Raw genomic sequence first — 21105 nt, forward strand, 5'->3', positions numbered from 1 at the left:
TTGGGAAAAAAGGAGGCAGTCTTGAGCACCCCCCAAAAGTGATAAGGACAGTATTCAAACTTATTTGATCTCTCCAACTCTTGGGGTTTACCCAAGGGAAACTTTTTCCAAGGGTCTTTGGAAACAGAACTCATTCTCCCTGTAGTTGCTTCTAAGGAGGAGGTCATCAAGCAACCTTCAATCTCTTAACCTTTTTGGTACTCAACAAATCCTTAGTGAGAAACAAGAATGTACTTTTTGGATGCTCTTTAGTGTGGGGAGGGAACTTACCACAGACCACGTTTAAAGGAAAAACCTCCTGTTAAGGTTAGGTCTGGTGGTCTCTCCCCTAGAGCTCCTTGCCAATGGGCTTATTTGTACAGCTACCAAGAGGACCCTCTAGACCCCTAAAGTACTGACCACATGGGCAAGCTAGTCTATTCTGGAACTAAAAGCAGGAACTTTAAAAATAATCCATGTATGTTTGTTTTACCCATTAAATAATTTTGGGATTGTTTTTGTGGAAGGCAACCATGCTTTCTCACGCAATACTCTTTGTAAATTTCTACTCCCCTTTAAGCTTCAACTCAAATATCACCTCCTTTGTAAAGCCTTCTCTGACCCAAACCCAGCACTCTCTTTTTTTTTTGCGGTACTCGGGCCTCTCAGTGTTGTGGCCTCTCCCATTGCGGAGCACAGGCTCCGGACGCACAGGCTCAGCGGCCATGGCTCATGGGCCCAGCCGCTCCGCGGCACATGGGATCTTCCCGGACTGGGTCACGAACCCGTGTCCCCTGCATCGGCAGGCGGACTCTCAACCACCGTGCCACCAGGGAAGCCCCCCAGCACTCTTATTTGTTGCTGCATCTTCTCTCTCTCTGACCCTTTCGGGTGTTCATCATGACAATGATGACCCTGAATTGCAGTGGTTTGGGATGAGTCTATCTTCTCACTTGACTTGTATCTCCTTTAAGTAAGGCTATCTATAGTACATAGCAGGTGCTCGATAAATTTATGAGGAAAGAAGTATTCTTGGGGTCATTTTTTGATCTAATAGATGGGCCACAGGGCTGACCCAGTATGGCATTTCTTAATGTTTTTGAGTAGAGAAATATTATAAAGGTAGAGATGGATTTAGATTGTATAGGTTCAGTCATTCATTTGACACCTTCATGATTTTATTGCATCTGTTACCACATATACTATTAATCTTCCTTTTTCTTTAGGTCAACTCATTTCTCTTTCTTGAAAGAAAAAATTTAAGAAAATTTGGAACATGTGTATAACTTGCCATAAATAGAGGAAGAACATCCAAATGCATTGAAATATGAGCGCTTATCTATATGACTAGTGATGAGTGGACCACTCTTCAGGAAACATGGCTCCAGAGCTTTCACGAACCACCATTTTCCTTCCTCTAAAGTATCCTTCCTACTAAGCATGTTGTCAATATTTTGGGTATGTCTCCACTACAGTACTTTACATGGCAGAAGGGAGTAGACAGGCTCTCCAGCCTTCCCCCAAACCCCTACAATCATTTCCCTCCCTCAAGCAAGAGTGGGCATGCCACCCAGGGTGTTCCGGTGCATAGCCTCAAAGTGGCCCATTATAAATCTCTCTGAAATATTCATTTTTGTCTTAACAGTCATAAATATTTTGTTTCCACACCAAAGTATATATTTGTAATTATATTGATATAAAAATAAATGTTCTTCCAAATATTTGAGTAAATTGATAACCTTGGATACTGTTTATTTGGTGATTTTGAGTATAACCAATTATGTACTACACACTTTGAGAAACATGGTCTTGAGTAAAACACAATATTAGATGGTCTTCATCTTAGTACTGAGATGTGGTTTGGTAAGAGATTTCTCATTGAATGACATTGAAACTGAAATCCAAGGAGACTGATATTTGTAGAAAACTCCAGAAAGAATTTATCTACTGATAAACAGTAAGAAGTGAAAAACAGAGGTGGTTATTTAGATCATTCTGGACCAGACTTAAAAATTATTTACTGAAAATGAATTCTGGAGGTAGGTGATAACTAGTTTTTATCTGAATGGCAGAGGCCGAAGAGTCCCTCTCCATTTTATACAAAGATGTTATTTACTCTCATTAGCTTTGGTCACTCTCACCAGGCCCCAGTGATGGCATACAGTAGGACAGGGTGGGAGTGGTTCCGTGTCTTTAAACTATACATTCTTCCCATTGAAAACACCCATAGATTTTGTGAATAGTGTGTCACAGTAGTCAGTGACTATGTAGAGGTTTTCCATTCATCAGTTGACTTCAGTATAACAGCTGGGAGCTCTGATCTAGACTTTTTCTATATGGCTAAACTTACTGAATAATTACTAAGTGTTGCAAGTACATTCTGAATTAGGGCAGAGCTGGGACTTGGAATTTGACTCATAGATGTTTATTTTTTGGCCAATCTGGTTCTCATTTCTAAATTTAGAAAAAGGAAAGAGAAGCTCTTGGCTTTCATTTAGTATTCTGTTTCTGTACTTACTGCTAGTGGAGTTGGCTGGCAGGTTGATTAAACCATCTTCATTTAGCTGGTAGGAGACTTGTAACACTGCCTAGAAGAATAAGCCCCCCAGGGGAAAGCAAACACTGGATGGGAGTCGGTTTTAATGTTTCAGACTTGGCTTCAAATGAAACTGTCTGCATAGTCATTCTTATTTAACAGGAATTTCAGGGGTTTTAGTAGTTTTAGAGGACAGGATCAAGAAAGCTTTAATTATTTCAATGTAGCATGCCTAATCTTACATCATGGTGTGTGTGTGTGTGTGTGTGTGTGTGTGTGTGTGTGTGTGTGTGTGTGTGTGTGTGTGTGTGTGTGTGTGTGTGTGTGTGTGTGTGTGTGTGTGTGTGTGTGTGTGTGTAAGGGAACTGTTGGCCATTTAGAGTAGTTTTGGTCAGTGGCAGCATTGCTGGCCAAGTCCCAGGGAGTAAGATTGGGTGGTGACTGACCTTTGGGTTTAAGAAAATTAACCCATGTGCTACTTCCTAGTCTTGTTGGCCTCAAAAGCCATCAGTGGTTTACCCTCAAAAGCAACTGAAACTGGGTCCCCTCTCTCCCGTGGTGAGGGCTGATTTGTCTACTCCTCATTGGAAGACCAGAGACACCAGTGAGAGATAAAGTCAGGATCTCTGCTCTGACCCTCCATCAGGCCTATGGCCCGTTTCTTTAAATCTACAGTTAGATCTTGGGAACCCAAGAACACAGCCACCACTGATCCACTGTCAATCTGCCTTTGAGTAAAAACAGATGCTACACCTATACTGAGTCTTGTTTCTTGGCAATCTTTTATTTGTAATCTTTAGCAAATGCCCACAACTGCCAGAGATGCCTCTCCTTTGCCTCTTCTCCCAGTGGTCTAAGGCAGGTATGAGGGTGAAAAGCTGAAGTCTCTGTAGCCCACCCTGTTTTTCAATGAATCCTTTCTCCCTCTGGCTCAGGGGAAAGAAGAGGAGCCACATGGGAAACAGCATGCTCTGCCACCCTGTACAAGCCTCCTCAAAAGCCAGAGAGAGGAGGAGTCTGTTGGGATTTGGAATTGGCAGACACTTCTGTATCTCTGACGAGGGGTGGATCAGACAGCTAACAGGAAACTGAACTCCTCCTACAACTGCCTAGAGACAACACATGTCCCTGCTTCTATTTACCCAGGCCTTTGTCAGGCTGCTGCGGGCATCAGGAACATGGTAGGCTGGCTTCTGAGCTCTGCTCCTCGATGGCTGTGTGACCCCTGGCACTCACAGAAGCTCACCTCTCTTAGCCCGTTTCCTCATAAAAGAAGGTGTTGGATAGTTTTCCAAGGACGCTTTTAACTCAAATTCTATGATGTGATTAAATTGTGAGATGGGGAAAGGAAAGTTTCCATAGGTGGAGGACCTTGGAATGAAAGTACAAATTTCTAAGGAATGTTCAGGTCTCTTCATTTTTACCTTTGATTACATTCGTCACCTCCATCACTTTCTAGAATTTCTACTTCTTTGCTCTGTGAACTTCGGCAAACTGCTTAGCACCTCTACATCTCTGTTACCTCTTCTAGAGATTGGGAGCAATGACACCACCCATACAGGGTTGTGGATTTTGGTATCTTTATTTTGAGGACTAATTGCTTATATATTTAAAGTGCCTAGCATGGCGCATGCTCATGGAGGAGTGCTCAATAAACGTGAATTTTCTTCACTTACCCAACACCATACACAAAAATAAACTCAAAGTGGATTGAAGACCTAAATGTAAGACTGGACACTATAATGCTCCTAGAGGAAAACATAGGCAGAACACTCTGACATAAATTGCAGCAATATCTTTTTGGATTCGACTCCTACAGTAATGGAAATAAAAAAAATAAACAAATGGGACCTAATTAAACATACAAGCTTTTGCACAGCCAAGGAAACCATAAGCAAAGTGAAAAGACAATGTACAGAATGGGAGAAAATATTTGCAGATGATGTGACCGACAAGGGACTAATCTCCAAAATATACAAACAGCTATACAGCTCAATATCAAAAAACCAAACAACTCAATCAAAAAATGGGCAGAAGATCTAAATAGACATTTCTCCAAAGAAGACACACAGATGGCCAAAAGGCACATGAAAAGATGCTCAACATCACCAATTATTAGAGAAATGCAAATCAAAACTACAATGAGGTATCACTTCATACCAGTCAGAATGGCCATCATCAAAAAGTCTACAAAAAATAAATGCTGGAGAGTGTGGAGAAAAGGGAACCCTTCTACACTGTTGGTGGGAATGTAAACTGGTACAGCTATTAAGGAGAATAGTATGGAGGTTCCTTAAAAAACTAAAAATAGAGCTACCATATGATCCAGCAATCCCACTCCTGGGCATATATGCAGAGAAAACCATAATTCAAAAATACATGCACCCCCATGTTCACTGCAGCACTATTTACAAAAGCCAAGACATAGAAGCAACCTAAATGTCCACCGACAGATGAGTGGATAAAGATGTGGTATATAAATACAATGGAACTTCACTCAGCCATAAAAAAGAATGAAATAATACCATGTGCAGCAACATGGATGGACCTAGAGATTATCATACTAAGTCAAGTAAGCCAGATAGAGAAAAACAAATATCATGTGATATCGCTTATATGTGGAATCTAAAAAAAAAATAAAAAATACAAATGAACTAATATACAAAACAGACCCACAGACATAGGAAACAAACTTATGGTTACCAAAGTGAAAAGGGGGGGGGCAGGGAGGGACAAATTAGGAGTTTAGGAGTTTGGGATTAACATATATATACTACTATATATAAAATAGATAAACAACAAGGACCTACTGTATAGCACAGGGAACTCTACTCAATGTTTTGTGATAGCCTATAAGGGAAAAGAATCTGATTTACATATATATCACTTTGCTGTATACCTGAAACTAACACAATATTGTAAATCAACTATACTTCAATAATTAAAAAAACAAAGAACATTACTGATGCTCCTCAGAGCAGGAATATATGCCAAAGCAGAGATTCTCTGCATGTTCTTCGTGCTCCCTAAAGCTGTGTAGGTGAGAGAGAGGAAGACACTGCAGACTGGTGCCACTGTGCCCTCTTTGCCACCCGCCCCTCCCAGGGCTCTCCCTACCTCCTGAATCTTATACCCTCCTTCAGAAGCTGGCTCCCTGGTCCCCACTTCTGTGGATGCTTCCCTGCTTACTCTCACCGAAAGAACCTTCTTCCATGTCTGGAGTCCTGTCACCTTTACTCCCTGAGCCTACTTTTCACTTATATTGTGAAATATGTTTTGTATTTCAAATTGCCATTGGTATTTATATATCCTTTTGCTATTAACATTGTACCTTTCTCTGGCCTCTTCAGGCCAGATTTCTTGAGGGCAGGAAGATTGTGTTTTTACAGCTCCCTAAACATAGCAAATATTCCACTGTGGGCAGAACCCATGGTAAGACATAATTTTACATTTTTCTTCTGTTCCCATAGCAGTGTTGTCTCCTCACATCCTTACTATTCTTAATTAATATTGAATTTTCTCTACAGCCACTCTGCTTCTTTTCATCACAGCATAGATGAAACTCCTAAATTTGCATTTGTGTTACATTTAGAAAGATTATTTTACTTTTCTCTTCTCTTTACATGTAAAAATGAGCCCATGAATTTGTTTTCTTTGCCTTCTAGATGTCTCTCTGAGGTCTCAAAGATCTAGTCCCAAACTCTCCTCCAAGACTTTTAAAGGTGGGTAATACACTAGTCTTCCAATAACGAGACCTTTTCTTTAAAATGAACGTCATAAATGTCCTTTCCATACACTGGGCTTCATCATTGTATTTCAAGTATTCCCGAAAATTGAAAATATGTCTCACAAATCAATTTCCAGTTTGACCTATTCTCCACAGTCAAGTCCAAAAGCCTCCCTTAAAAGTTCTGCATTCCTTTGCAGCTAAATGATACCAAAAAAAAAAAGTCAGAAACACCCTTGCATTTGAATCACCAGTCTCTCTCTGCTCCTATGGGCTGATTCAGCAGATTGGCTCCTGGTGGAGAGCACTGGTTTCCCAGCTAGTCTATGGCCTATTTAAAACAGACAGAGACATCTCCAAGGCGGCTTTGTCAAAGGCCAAGGACATTTTTTCAGCATAGACACCAAGCTTCTTGCCACATAAACAAATTCAAGGATTTCACTTTAGCTTCCCCAGGTTTTTGGATTGACAGCAAATGGTAGGAGGGATACGGAAGCCAATAAGGCAGCCCAGGGCAGCTAGAAGCCCAGAAGGAAGACGGGAATTATTGGCTCTGGCTCCGTGCTCAGGGTGAGGCTGTGAGCAAGCCTCAGCCATGAAAGAACATCTGGAAAACCTCTTGGCTGGACTTTCCACCCACAGACTCAGAGGCTGGATGATGTAGGAGTGAAGAGAATCTGCCTTGGATTCCTTACGTTCAGTGAGTATGTCTCACCTCTAGCTACACAGTGAAATCACCTGTGAGGTTGTTAAAAGCTGCCAGTGTCCGTGCCGCACCCCAAACATGGTTGTTTCTGAAAAGACCTCTAGGGGATTTGTACATGCAACCGGGATGGAGAACCACTGATTAGTGATAGTGAAAAGTCAGATTTTCTTTTGAATATCTTGACTGAGTTGTTTTTCTTTCACTTCTATAGAAGACTTTTTGGGGTACATTTTAACTGTTTATAACATACACTCTCTATTATTTCCCTAACTCCTATCCTTAGATAGCCCCCCTTCGGGAGTTAAAACAGTGATCTATTTCTATCTATCTACCTACATACACACACACACACAAACACACATGTATACGAAACTTATACGTAATCTGTGTAGTTTTCACCAGCAAATGGCTTACCTTGAATTCAATAAACCATCTTTTCTCTCTTGGATAGTTCAGGAGTTAGTGGTTACAGTTTGTTGGATTACATACTGGAAACCAAGTGTCATCAGACTTGGGTCTAATCTGAGCTCTATTATGTGATTTTGGGTAAGTCTTGTATGTTCTTTTTGAGCCACAGTTTCCTTACCTGTGAAATGAGAGAGTCAGAGCAGGTGTCCTCCAAGGTGATTTTCAGCTCTAGTGTCCATTGGTAACATTCGTATTCACTGCTAAACATCATAGAGCAAGACCTACAGAAGAAAAGGAAGCTCTTTTTTCACATATGGCTGGAACTAACCTCTTGCCTAGTCTTTAGGAACTGTCTTCATGGCCTATGGCATTAAGAGAAGATCAAAGCCTACCTTTGAACTTCCTGGATGCTTGTCCCAGCTCTGCCTATAAACTTTCTGGGGAAGACTAATTTTTAAATTTTTTATCCATATAAAATGAGGAGTCTGTCTTCAGAATGCTAGGGATTTGTTTCGCAGTGTGTGTCCTGTGGAACACCAGTCTCACAAGATAGGCCTTGACAAAAAGGTAATGGAGATCAATAAATTTGAGAAATGAGGCACAATCTAACCCTCCTCTTAGTGATTCATGATACATATTAGTGTTAAAAGTGTACAAGCACTTAGTAAAGAAACCTGCTTAATGTTGTTCAACACAGTTTGCTAAAGAAGTAATCATACTTGTTTGAGCAACCAGTTAATATCCCAGGTTCAAGGAACACACGTAGAGAAATGTAGCTTTTTGCTCTGTGGCCTACAAGAATCCTTGGGTATTCCTAGCATCAGTGATATTTTTGATATGGTGACTCCCACCCACCCCATTCTCCTTGGGATGCTGTTGCTACTGAAGTCTACATCACACCTTCTGTGGGTCTATCACTTCCCAGCCTCAAAACCCAAAGCTTATGAACCTCTTTGGTTGGTTGAGCAGATTTGGGGAGGTCATAGGTCACCTGGGAAAAAGAATGGAGGGAGAGGATGCACTCTATGTAGAATTCACTTGGTAATGCATGGCAGAAGAGAAGAGAGAACTTCCATGGTCCAAGATAGCTGAGAAGGCAGGTAGACAGGGACAGTAAGACCACAGGAAAGGTAAAATTAGTTCCCTTTCTCTGTTAATCATGATCTTTGATTAAACATATTGATATAGACACTTTATTTCGAGGATATAATTTTTCCTCTTTTTGATGGGTTTTTCTTAAAGAATAAGAGTAGGGTAGATCTAGGAGGGATCTTAGAGATTGCTGGGTCCAAATACCGCAAACAGGTGTAATGTATGTTGCCAGCTCTGACTAACAGAGGCTGCCTGGAGCACTGGGTGGAGAAGGACATTGGGGCTATATCTTGACAGATTAAAATTTTGTGCAACTCCTAATGATAACTGCCATTTGTAAGGTGGTGGTACAGTGTCATGTGAGTGGAGTGTTATTTTGTTTTTGTTTTTAATGGCAAGGGTGTCGTGGGTTCTTTTTTTTTTTTTTAATAAATTTATTTATTTATTTTTTGGCTGTGTTGGCTCTTCGTTGCTGTGCACGGGCTTTCTCTAGTTGCCGCAAGCAGGGGCTGCTCTTCGTTGCAGTGAGTGGGCTTCTCATTGTGGTAACTTCTCTTGTTGCGGAGCACGGGCTCTAGGCACTTGGGCTTTAGTAGTTGTGGTGCGTGGGCTCAGTAGTTGTGGCTCACAGTCTCTCTATGCGAGCCACAACTACTCTCTCTTAACCACTGCGCCACCAGGGAAGTCCCATGAGTGGGGTGTTTGCCATTCCTTGTGACGATGAAGAAATCACTTACAAAGGGAATATACTTGCCCAAACTCATACCAAATGACTTTTTTTTGGTTTTGTTTTTTGCCTCCCTTCTCATTTACTGAGCATGAACAACATTCTTGATACTTAACAGGTAAAAGTATATGGACTATATTCTTTGAGGTTGTCTCAACTCAGTCAATGTATGCATTCATTTGCTAAATATGAATAAATAGTGAGAACAAATTGGGATCAATTATACCCCAATTCAGGCCAGTTGCTTCCACTTATCTTTGCCTTTATTTGTCTATGCAAACATGGCCAGTGTTTGTGACCAAATCTGGGGCACTAAGTCAGTGGTTTGAAAACATTTGGATTTTGTCGCTTTCACATTTTGAAACCTGGGAAAAGGCTAACACAAACTGGCATTTGGGAGCCAACTGCTCCAGCTTCCCAGAGGCCTCTTAGGCCCAACCTCCAGGTGCTTTCTAGTCCTGACGTGTGCTTTTAGAGAAATATATATAGTAGATGATGGGAGCCTCTAGAGAGGAAGGTGCTTCCGTTCACTACATTTGTGCCCCCAAACAAAGACACAAATGTGGCTCTCTGATGGGGGCCAGTACCCCACTTCAGGACCCTGGTTTCTAGCTCCTTGACTTCCGGCTGCTAGCCTTGGGGGATGACTTCACTCACCCCTCTAGTTCTGCTCCAAATATTCCCCCTATCTTCTACCTCCAGGCACGCCTCAGCTTTTATCTTCCTCTTTGGCAGATCTTTATCCCAAGATAAAATCTTGAGTTCTTATATACAACACACAGAAATGAATTGCCTGCTGAGATAAGGAAAGCTTTCAAATCAGGCCTCCTGTCCAACTACGAAGAACGTGTCCCAAAGAGCCAGTCTCCTTAACTGAGCCCAACGAATATTTTCCTTAAAGATTATCAACATCCAGTTCAGTTGCTCATGACAACATATGTAGCTCTCTACTCTGTAAACTGATAGAAAACTGGAATAAGCTCTTTTCCTTTAAAAAAGCTATTCCAATATATGTATATTTATATCTTCACAGAAGATAGTCTAGAAGATGATGCACCACACTTTAATTATGGTTCACTTGGAGAATGGGAGTGGGGGAGGGGCTTGAGGTGGGTTTCATTTTCTACTTTATACACATCAGTTTTTTAAAAAATAAGAGCATATTTTCTGATTGGAAAATAAAAATATTAAGCAAATTTAGAAAAATGAAAAAAGGATTCGCAAAATCTTAGAGATGAAGAGAACCCCAAGTTCACTGAGCACTTTGATTCAAAATCTGGTGTGAATCTTTGTCAAATAATTTTGCATGCATCTGTGTGTGTCTGTGTGTGCGTGCGCACTGGTGTAAGGTTGCCAACTGTCCTTTCTTAGAAAGAACTGTTATTTATTCTGAATTATGTCTCTCTTACATTTTTGGCGTTAAAATGTCCTTTGGTTTATGAAATAATAGTAACAGTGAATGATGACTTTTTTATATCCTTACTTAGTATAATAAATAATTGGAGATTCAATGTGAGTTCTCAAAACTTTAGACACTTATGAGTTTATTATAATTATAGTCTTGAAACTACTCATGTTAGCAAGTTTCCCATTTTATAGATGAGGGCATTGATATTCAGGGATGTTGTGAAGTGCTCGTGATAACTGAGTTGTGTTCTCTCAAACATACCACACTCTCAATTTAAAAAAATTATTCATTATTCACATAATACTTGCTTACTGAGCATATAACATTTATTGGACTAGGTGTTAGGAATAAATATAAATAAAGAGATATATCCTCTTGGAGCTTATAATGTAATATAATGGCTAAAGCAGCATTAGTTTACATACCATGTGTAAATCATTAAAATAATTTTCCTCTTCAGTATATAAATGAGCCTTATAGCATCTTATTTTATACATATCATCATTTATCTATAGTTTATTACTATTCTTTGCTTTGTCCATAATATTGGCATCTTGTCTTGTAGGCAGAATGAGTGTGTGTGTTCACTGTAAAATATTTAACCAATATTTAAATATACAGAGAAAGAAGTGAGAGTCTGTTTCCATTTCTCACAGCCCTCCAATCCCACTCTGGTCTCTGGAATTAACCACTGTTAATAGTTTTTTGGATATCCTTCCAGAGCATCTTCCTCAGAGTATACACAAAGATTTGAGGTTACTCCTCTCTGTTAAGTAGCTTTCCTCATATAATTATCTATTTCTGGTACTGTAAACTTGCTTTATCCCAGTTAGAGTGATCCTATCATTTCTGAAAACAGGATCATAAACCACCCCTTCACAATTTTGCCTAAATATAGGTCGTTCTCAACTTAAAAATAAGTTGTGTTCTAAAGGCTTTTGTTTTATAAGCTGATTGGAATGTGTTCGCTCATAAAATGATCTACAAATACGTTTTACACAGTGGTTGCAGCAGCACAAGAAAAAGGTCAATATGGAAAAGAACATTTAAAGACTACATGGGAGACAGACCTTCAAGATGACAGAGGAGTAAGACGTGGAGATCACCTTCCTCCCCACAAATACACCAGAAATACATCTACATGTGGAACAACTCCTACAGAACACCTACTGAATGCTGGCAGAAGACCTCAGACCTCTCAAAAGGCAAGAAACTCCCCACGTACGTGGGTAGGGCAAAAGAAAAAGGAAAAAACAGAGACAAAAGAATAGGGACGGGACCTGCACCAGTGGGAGGGAGCTGTGAAGGAGGAAAGGTCTCCAGACCCTAGGAAGCCCCTTCGCGGGCGGAGACGGGGCGGGGGGGTCCGCGGGGGCGGGGGAAGCTTCGGAGCCACGGAGGAGAGCACAGCAACAGGGGTGCGAAGGGCAAAGCAGAGAGATTCTTGCACAGAGGATTGGTGCCGACCAGCACTCACCAGCCCAAGAGGCTTGTCTACTCACCTGCTGGGGCGGGTGGGGGCTGGGAGCTGAGGCTCGGGCTTCAGAGGTCAGACCCCAAGGAGAGGACTGGGGTTGGCTGCGTGAACACAGCCTGAAGGGGCTAGTGCACCACAGCTAGCTGGGAGGGAGTCTGGGAAAAAGTCTGGACCTGCCTAAGAGGCAACAGACCATTGTTTACAGTGTGCGAGGAGAGGGGATTCAGAGCACCGCCTAAACGAGCTCCAGAGACGGGCGTAAGACGTGGCTATCAGTGCAGACACCACTGATGGGCATGAAATGCTAAGAGATGGGCATGAAATGCTAAGGCTGCTGCTGCAGCCACCAAGAATCCTGTGTGCAGGCACAGGTCACTATCCATACCTCCCCTCCCGGGAGCCTGTGCAGCCCGCCACACCCAGGGTCCCGTGATCAAGGGACAACTTCCCCAGGAGATCACACGATATACCTCAAGCTGGTGCAACGTCATGCTGGGCTCTGCCACCGCAGGCTCACCCCGCACTCTGTACCCCTCCCTCCCCCTGGCCTGAGTGAGCCAGAACCCCCTAATCAGCTGCTCCTTTAACCCTGCCCTGTCTGAGCGAACAACAGATGCCCTCAGGCGACCTACATGCAAGGCTGGGGCAAATCCAAAGCTGAATCCCAGGAGCTATGCAAACAAAGAGAAAAGGAAATCTCTCCCATCAGCCTCGGGAGCAGCGGATTAAATCCCCCAAATCAACTTGATGTACCCTGCATCTGTGGAATATCTGAAGAGACAACGAATCATCCCAATATTGAGACGGCGGACTTTGGGAGCAACAGTAGACTTGGGGTTTGCTTTCTGCATCTAATTTGTTTTTGGTTTTATGTTTATCTTAGTTTAGTATTTAGAGTTTATTATCATTGGTAGATTTATTTATTGATTTGGTTGCTCTCTTCCTTTTTTTTATATATAGATATATATATTTTTTCCATCTTCTCTTTTTGTGTGTATGCTTCTTTGTGTGATTTTGTCTGTATAGCTTTTGCTTTTACCATTTGTCCTAGGGTTCTGCCCCCTTTTTTTTTTTTTTAAGTATAGTTTTTAGCGCTGGTTATCACTGGTGGATTTGTTTTTTGGTTTGGTTGCTCTCTTCTTTCTTTTTTTTAATAACTTTTAATTTTTCTAATTTTTAATAATGTAAAAAATATTTTATTTTAATAATTTACTGTATTTTATTTTTTTCTTTATTTCTTTTTTTCTCCCTTTTCTTCTGAGCTGAGTGGCTGACAGGGGCTTGGTGCTCTGGCCGGGTGTCAGGCCTGAGCCTCTAAGGTGGGAGAGCCGAGTTAAAGATATTGGTCCACCAGAGGTCTCCTGGCTCCACGTAACATCAAACAGCCAAAGCTCTCCCAGAGATATCCATCTCAACACTAAGACCCAGCTCCACTCAACGACCAGCAAGCTACAGTGCTGGACACTCTATGCTAAACAACTAGCAAGACAGGAACAGAACCCCACCCATTAGCAGAGAGGCTGCCTAAAATCATAATAAGCTCACAGACACCCGAAAACACACCATTGGATGCGGTCCTGGTCACCAGAAAGACAAAACCCAGCCTCATCCACCAGAACACAGGCACCAGCAACCTCCACCAGGAAGCCTACACAACCCAATGAACCAACCTTAGCCACTGGGGACAAACACCAAAAACAATGGGAACTACGAACCTGCAGCCTGCAAAAACGAGACCACAAACACAGTTAAGCAAAATGAGAAGTAGAGAAACACACAGCAGATGAAGGAGCAAGGTAAAACCCACCAGACCAAACAAATGAAGAGGAAATAGGCAGTCTACCTGAAAAAGAATTCACAGTAATGACAGTAAAGATGATCCAAAATCTTGGAAATAGAATGGAGAAAATACAAGAAATGTTTAACAAGGACCTAGAAGAATTAAAGAGCAAACAAACAGTGATGAACAACACAATAAATGAAATTAAAAGTTCTCTAGAAGGAATCAATAGAAGAATAATTGAGGCAGAAGAACAGATAAGTGACCTGGAATATAAAATAGTGGAAATAACTACCGCAGAGCAGAATAAAGAAAAAAGAATGAAAAGAATTGAGGACAGTCTCAGAGACCTCTGGGACAACAATAAATGCACCAACATTCGAATTATAGGGGTCCCAAAAGAAGGAGAGAAAAAGAAAGGGACTGAGAAAATATTTGAAGAGATTATAGTTGAAAACTTCCCTAATATGGGAAAGGAAATAGTCAATCAAGTCCAGGAAGCACAGAGAGTCCCATACAGGATAAATCCAAGGAGAAACACACCAACACACATATAAATCAAACTATCAAAAACTAAATACAAAGAAAAAATATTAAAAGCAGCAAAGGAAAAACAACAAATAACATACAAGGGAATCACCATAAGGTTAACAGCTGATCTTTCAGCAGAAACTCTCCAAGCCAGAAGGGAGTGGCAGGACATATTTAAAGTGATGAAAGGGGAAAACCTACAACCAAGATTAATCTACCCAGCAAGGATCTCATTCAGATTTGACAGAGAAATTAAAAACTTTACAGACAACCAAAAGCTAAGAGAATTCAGCACCACCAAACCAGCTTTACAACACATGCTAAAGGAACTTCTCTAGGCTGGAAACACAAGAGAAGGTAAAGACCTACAATAACAAAACCAAAACAATTAATAAAATGGTAATAGGAACATACATATCAAAACCTACCTTAAATGTAAATGGATTAAATGCTCCAACCAAAAGACACAGACTGACTGAATGGATACAAAAACAAGACCCATATATATGCTGTTTACAAGACCCACTTCAGACCTAGGCACACATACAGACTGAAAGTGAGGGGATGGAAAAAGATATTCCATGCATACAGAAATCAAAAGAAAGCTGGAGTAGCAGTTCTCATATCAGACAAAACAGACTTTAAAATAAAGACTAGGGCTTCCCTGGTGGTGCAGTGGTTGAGAGTCCGCCTGCCGATGCGGGGGACACGGGTTCGTGCCCTGGTCCGGGAGGATCCCACATGCCGCGGAGCGGCTGGGCCCGTGAGCCGTGGCCGCTGGGCCTGCGTGTCCGGAGTCTGTGCTCCGCAGCGGGAGAGGCCACGGCAGTGAGAGGCCCATGTACCGCCAAAAAAAAAAAAAGACTATTACAAGAGATAAAGAAGGACACTACATAATGATCAAGAGATCAATCCAAGAAGAAGATATAACAATTGAAAATATTAATGCACCCAACACAGGAGCACCTCAATACAGAAGGCAAATGCTAACAGCCATGAAAGGGGAAATAGACAGTAACACAATCATAGTAGGGGACTTTAACACCCCACTTTCATCAATGGACAGATCATCCCAAATGAAAATAAATAAGGAAACACAAGTTTTAAATAATACATTAAACAAGGTGGACTTAATTGATATTTATAGGACATTCCATCCAAAAACAAAAGAATACACTTTCTTCTCAAGTGCTCATGGAACATTCTCCAGGATATAACGTATCTTGGGTCACAAGTCAATCCTTGGTAAATTTAAGAAAATTGAAATTATATCAAGTATCTTTTCTGACCACAACACTATGAGACTAGAAATCAATTACAGGAAAGAATCCATAAAAAATACAAACACATGGAGGCTAAACAATACCCTACTAAATAATCAAGAGATCACTGAAGAAATCAAAGAGGAAATCAAAAAATACCTAGAAACAAATGACAATGAAAACACTATGACCCAAAACCTATGGGATGCAGCAAAAGCAGTTCTAAGAGGGAAGTTTATAGCAATACAATCCTACCTCAAGAAACAAGAAACATCTCAAATAAACAACTTAAACTTACACCTAAATCAAGTAGAGAAAGAAGAACAAAAAAACCCCAAAGTTAGCAGAAGGAAAGAAATCATAAAGATCAGATCAGAAACAAATGAAAAAGAAATGAAGGAAACAATAAAACTAAAAGCTGGTTCTTTGAGAAGATAAACAAAATTGATAAACCAGTAGCCACACTCATCAAGGAAAAAAGGGAGAAGACTCACATCAATAGAATTAGAAATGAAAAAGGAGAAGTAACAACTGACACTGCAGAAATCCAAAGGATCATGAGAGATTACTACAAGGAACTATATGTGAAAAAAATGGACAACCTTGAAGAAATGGACAAATTCTTAGAAAAGCACAATCTTCTGAGACTGAACCAGGAAGAAATAGAAAATATGAATAGACCAATCACAAGCACTGAAATTGAGACTATGATTAAAAATCTTCCAACAAACAAAAGCCCAGGACCAGATGACTTCACAGGCGAATTCTATAAAACATATAGAGAAGAGCTAACACCTATCCTTCTCAAACTCTTCCAAATACAGTGGAGGGAGGAACACGTCCCAACTCATTCTACGAGGCCACCATGACCATGATACCCAAACCAGACAAAGATGTCACAAAGAAAGAAAACTATAGGCCAATATCACTGATGAACATAGATGCAAAAATCCTCAACAAAATACTGTCAAAGAGAATCTAACAGCACATTAAAAGTATCATACACCATGATCAAGTAGGGTTTACCCCAGGAATGCAAGGATTCTGCAATACACACAAATCAATCAATGTGATAAACCATATTAACAAACTGAAGGAGAAAAACCATATGAACATGTCAATAGATGCAGAAAAATCTTTTGAGAGAATTCAACACCCATTTATGATAAAAACCTGTCAGAAAGTTTGCATAGAGGGAAATTTTCTCAACATAATAAAGTCCATATATGACAAACTCACAGCCAACATCATTCTCAATGGTGAAAAACTGAAACCACTTCCTCTAAGATCAGGAACAAGACAAGGTTGTCCACTCTTACCACTATTATTCAACATAGTTTTGGAAGTTTTAGCCACAGCAATCAGAGAAGACAAAGAAATAAAAGGAATCCAAATTGGAAAAGAAGAGTTAAAGCTGTCACTGTCTGCAGATGACATGATACAATACATAGAGAATACTAAAGATGCTCCTAGAAAACTACTAGAGCTAATCAATGAATTTGGTAAAATAGCAGGATACAACATTAATGCACAGAAATCTCTGGCATTCCTATACAGTAATGAAAAATCTGAAAGAGAAATTAAGGAAACACTCCCATTTACCATGGAAACAAAAAGAATAAAATACCTAGGAATAAACCTACCTAAGGAGACAAAAGACCTGTGTGCAGAAATGTATAAGACACTGATGAAAGAAATTAAGGATGATACAAACAGATGGAGAGATATACCATGTTCTTGGATTGGAAGAATCAGCATTGTGAAAATGACTCTACTACCCAAAGCAATCTACAGATTCAGTGCAATCCCTATCAAACTACCAATGGCATTTTTCACAGAACTAGAACAAAAAATTTCACAATTTGTATGGAAACACAAAAGACCCCAAATAGCCAAAGTAATCTTGAGAAAGAATAATGGAGCTGGAGGAATCAGGCTCCCTGACTTCAGACTTACTACAAAGCTACAGTCATGAAGACAGTATGGTACTGGTCACAAAAACAGAAATATCGATCAATGGAACAGGACAGAAATCCCAGAGATAAACCCACACACATATGGTCACCTTATTTTTGATAAAGGAGGCAAGAATATACAGTGGAGATAAGACAGCCTCTTCAATAAGTGGTGCTGGGAAAACTGGACAGCTACATGTAAAGGAATGAAATTAGAACACTTCCTAACACCACACACAAAAATAAACGCAAAATGGATTAAAGACCTAATTGTAAGCCCAGATACTATAAAACTCTTAGAGGAAAACATAGGCAGAACACTCTATGACACAGATCACAGCAAGATCCTTTTTGACCCACTTCCTGAAGCAATAGAAATAAAAACAAAAATAAACAAATGGGACCTAATGAAACTTAAAAGCTTTTGCACAGCAAAGGAAACCATAAACAAGACTAAAAGACAACCCTCAGAATGGGAGAAAATATTTGCAAATGAAGCAACTGACAAAGGATTAATCTCCAAAATTTACAGGCAGCCCATGCAGCTCAATATCAAAAAAACCACAAACAACCCAATCCAAAAATGGGCAGAAGACCTAAATAGACCTTTCTCTGAAGAAGATATACAGATTGCCAACAAACAAATGAAAGGATGCTCAACATCACTAATCATTAGAGAAATGCAAAGCAAAACTACAATGAGGTATCACCTCACACCAGTCAGAATGGCCATCATCGAAAATCTACAAACAATATATGCTGGAGAGGGTGTGGAGAAATGGGAACCCTCTTGCACTATTGGTGGGAATGTAAATTGATACAGCCACTATGGATAACAGTATGGAGGTTCCTTAAAAAACTAAAAATAGAACTACCATACGACCCAGCAATCCCACTACTGGGCATATACCCTGAGAAAACCATAATTCAAAAAGGGTCATGTACCACAATGTTCACTGGAGCTCTACTTACAATAGCCCAGACTGGAAGCAACCTAAGTGTCCATCGACAGTGAATGAATAAAGAAGATGTGGCCCATATATACAAAGGAATATTACTCAGCCATAAAAAGAAACGAAATTGAGTTATTTGTAGTGAGGTGGATGGACCTAGAGTCTGTCATACAGAGTAAAGTCAGTCAGAAAGAGGAAAAACAAATACTGTATGCTAACACATATATATGGAATCTAAAAAAAAAAAAAGTTTCTGAAAAGCCTTGGGGCAGGACAGGAATAAAGATGCAGACGTAGAGAAAGGACTTGAAGACACAGGAGGGTTAAGAGTAAGCTGGGACGAAGTGAGAGAGTGGCATGGACATATATACACTACGAAATGTAAAAGAGCTAGTGAGTGGGAAGCAGCCACATAGCACAGGGAGATCAGCTCGGTGCTTTGTATCCACCTAGAGGGGTGGCATAGGGAGGCTGGGAGGGAGATGCAAGAGGGAGGAGATATGGGGATATACATATATGTATAGCTGATTCACTTTGTTATAAAGCAGAAACTAACACACCATTGTAAAGCAATTATACTCCAATAAAGACGTTAAAAAAATTAATTCCCCCCAAAATAAAATAAAATAAAGAGTATTTTCCATGTGTGAAAAGCCCTATTAAGAACTTTGTATTATTTCACTTACTCTTTGAAACATTTTTCTTGGGGTGGTTATTATTCCAAATTATATAGATGGGGCACCTGATATTCAAGGTAACTAACTTGCCCATTGTCATGCAGGTTGAAAATGTCAGAGCTGAAAGTCAGATGCCCTCCTAAGCCCATGCACATTCAAGCCCCCAGAAGTCAGTTTAATAGTGGAAAGGTGCACACATAGACATATACTCAGCTGCTGCAAGGCTAGATGCTCTTGTTCCACCATACCTTACTCATATCCGAATCGATGAATACGTCAGTCCAGGGGAGCTGACTTGTTGGCTTTTGCTGTAGAGATTTTTTTGGCTCCCTAAGCCAGGCAGTAAACATACTACTGATTCAGAAGTCATACTTCTGGCTTCTGATTGGGTTTGTCCAGTGGGAGGCATCAGCAGGAGATTGGTAGGTGTGAGGAAAGAAAATGTCAGGGCACTTAGCTTCCTGGCTCCTTTCCTGTCCCAGCTGCTTTGCAGTGGCTGGATTCCTATATACCAAAAGCCACAGCTCCTGCTGGATGGCTTTCTCTACATCTTCCGCTCTCTGTACATTACAGCGAATAATTCCTCCCCTGGTACCTTTGAGCCTAGGGGTGGTAACAGCCTTCTACTCTTACTAGCCAGGTACTTTACCATTTCTTGTCGGTTTAACATAACCTCCCCCACTCTCTTGTAAATGTCCCTTCATTAAACTCTAAATATTCCTTTTGACTCTATCATCTGTTTGCTGTTAGGAACCTGGCTGATCCAGTAAATCAAACAAGGATTTGTTCCTGAAAACAGATCCTCAGAATGGGATTCTGTGATTAGGTTGCTCACATATTTGATGAAGGCAGAGATAATCCCTTTGCCAAGGGGAAATGGATATCTTAGTATGTGGTAGAATAACAGTTACTCAAATTATCAACAGCTGTTGCGTGGGGTGGTGTGCAGGTGAATGGCAGAGATTGTGTGACTGTGGCATGAGGTGTTTTGTCAGGTGATTTAGATTATACAGATCGTGCCATGGGCTGACTACTTATAAAACCCAGATAGGTAGCACAAACAGAGAAAACAAATTACTATTAGCCTTGAAAGCCCAACTCAGGGCATAGGTGAAAAGCCGAATAACCTCTTCGGAAGTGTTTAGACTCTTTTACCTTTCGTAGCTGCAGGGCAAATAGATCTAACTCAGGATAGTTCTTAAAGAATCTTTTACCTACTATAGCTGCAGGGGAAATATGATTGAAGATCATCTGTGGCTAAACACATGTACCATCTCCATCCACCCTTCCCCCATTAAATAGATTTCTAGGAACTTGCAGCCTGGGGAAAGAGGAGAAGGTGCGCATGCTGAGGCTTCAAATCTACCTAGGAGTGACTCTCAGCTTTGGCAGGAACCACCTATATGGCATTGGGCAAATTGCTTAATCACTGAGACACAAGTTGCTTTATCAGTAAATGTGCAACACTGCTTGTTCTTGTATAAGGTAAGGCATAAGTGGAAAAAGAGTGGATTCCTGAGATGTAAGATGAGGAACGTTTGAGGCAGATACAGAGAAGATTAAGAACGGAAACCTCCCAATTCCCCTGATCTTTCATCATTTAACGAGGAAGCTCCTACTCCCCCAGCCCCATCTGGGGCAACCAGCTCTCCCCTCTTATCTTAGCAAGCCCCAGTAGGAGAATCAGTGCAGACCTCTAATGTTTTGGAGTGTAACCATGACTCCTTCTGTAGATAACCTAACCCTAACCCTTTAAATAGCTTCTGCCTTGCTACGGGCCCTAGTAGAAACCAAATGCCTGACCACATAAGTTTTCTGTGGCTGCAGTAGCAAATTACCGCAAACTTATTGCCTTAAAACAATAGAAATTTGTTCTTTCACTGTTCT

General features: G+C 40.7%; 1 long non-coding RNA gene across 3 annotated transcripts in view; it reads right to left on the reverse strand.

Annotated features, from left to right (window-relative positions):
* The window catches only part of LOC307181773, a 752523-nt gene that overhangs the window by 84599 nt on the left and 646819 nt on the right, over nt 1-21105 (reverse strand). For all 3 annotated transcript variants that reach the window (XR_013827034.1, XR_013827035.1, XR_013827036.1), the window contains one exon: nt 7535-7637. This is a non-coding gene — a long non-coding RNA (uncharacterized lncRNA). The remainder of the gene's footprint in view (nt 1-7534; nt 7638-21105) is intronic.

This window comes from Stenella coeruleoalba (assembly GCF_951394435.1).
Source record: "Stenella coeruleoalba genome assembly, chromosome: 2".
Taxonomy (NCBI): Eukaryota; Metazoa; Chordata; class Mammalia; order Artiodactyla; family Delphinidae; genus Stenella; species Stenella coeruleoalba.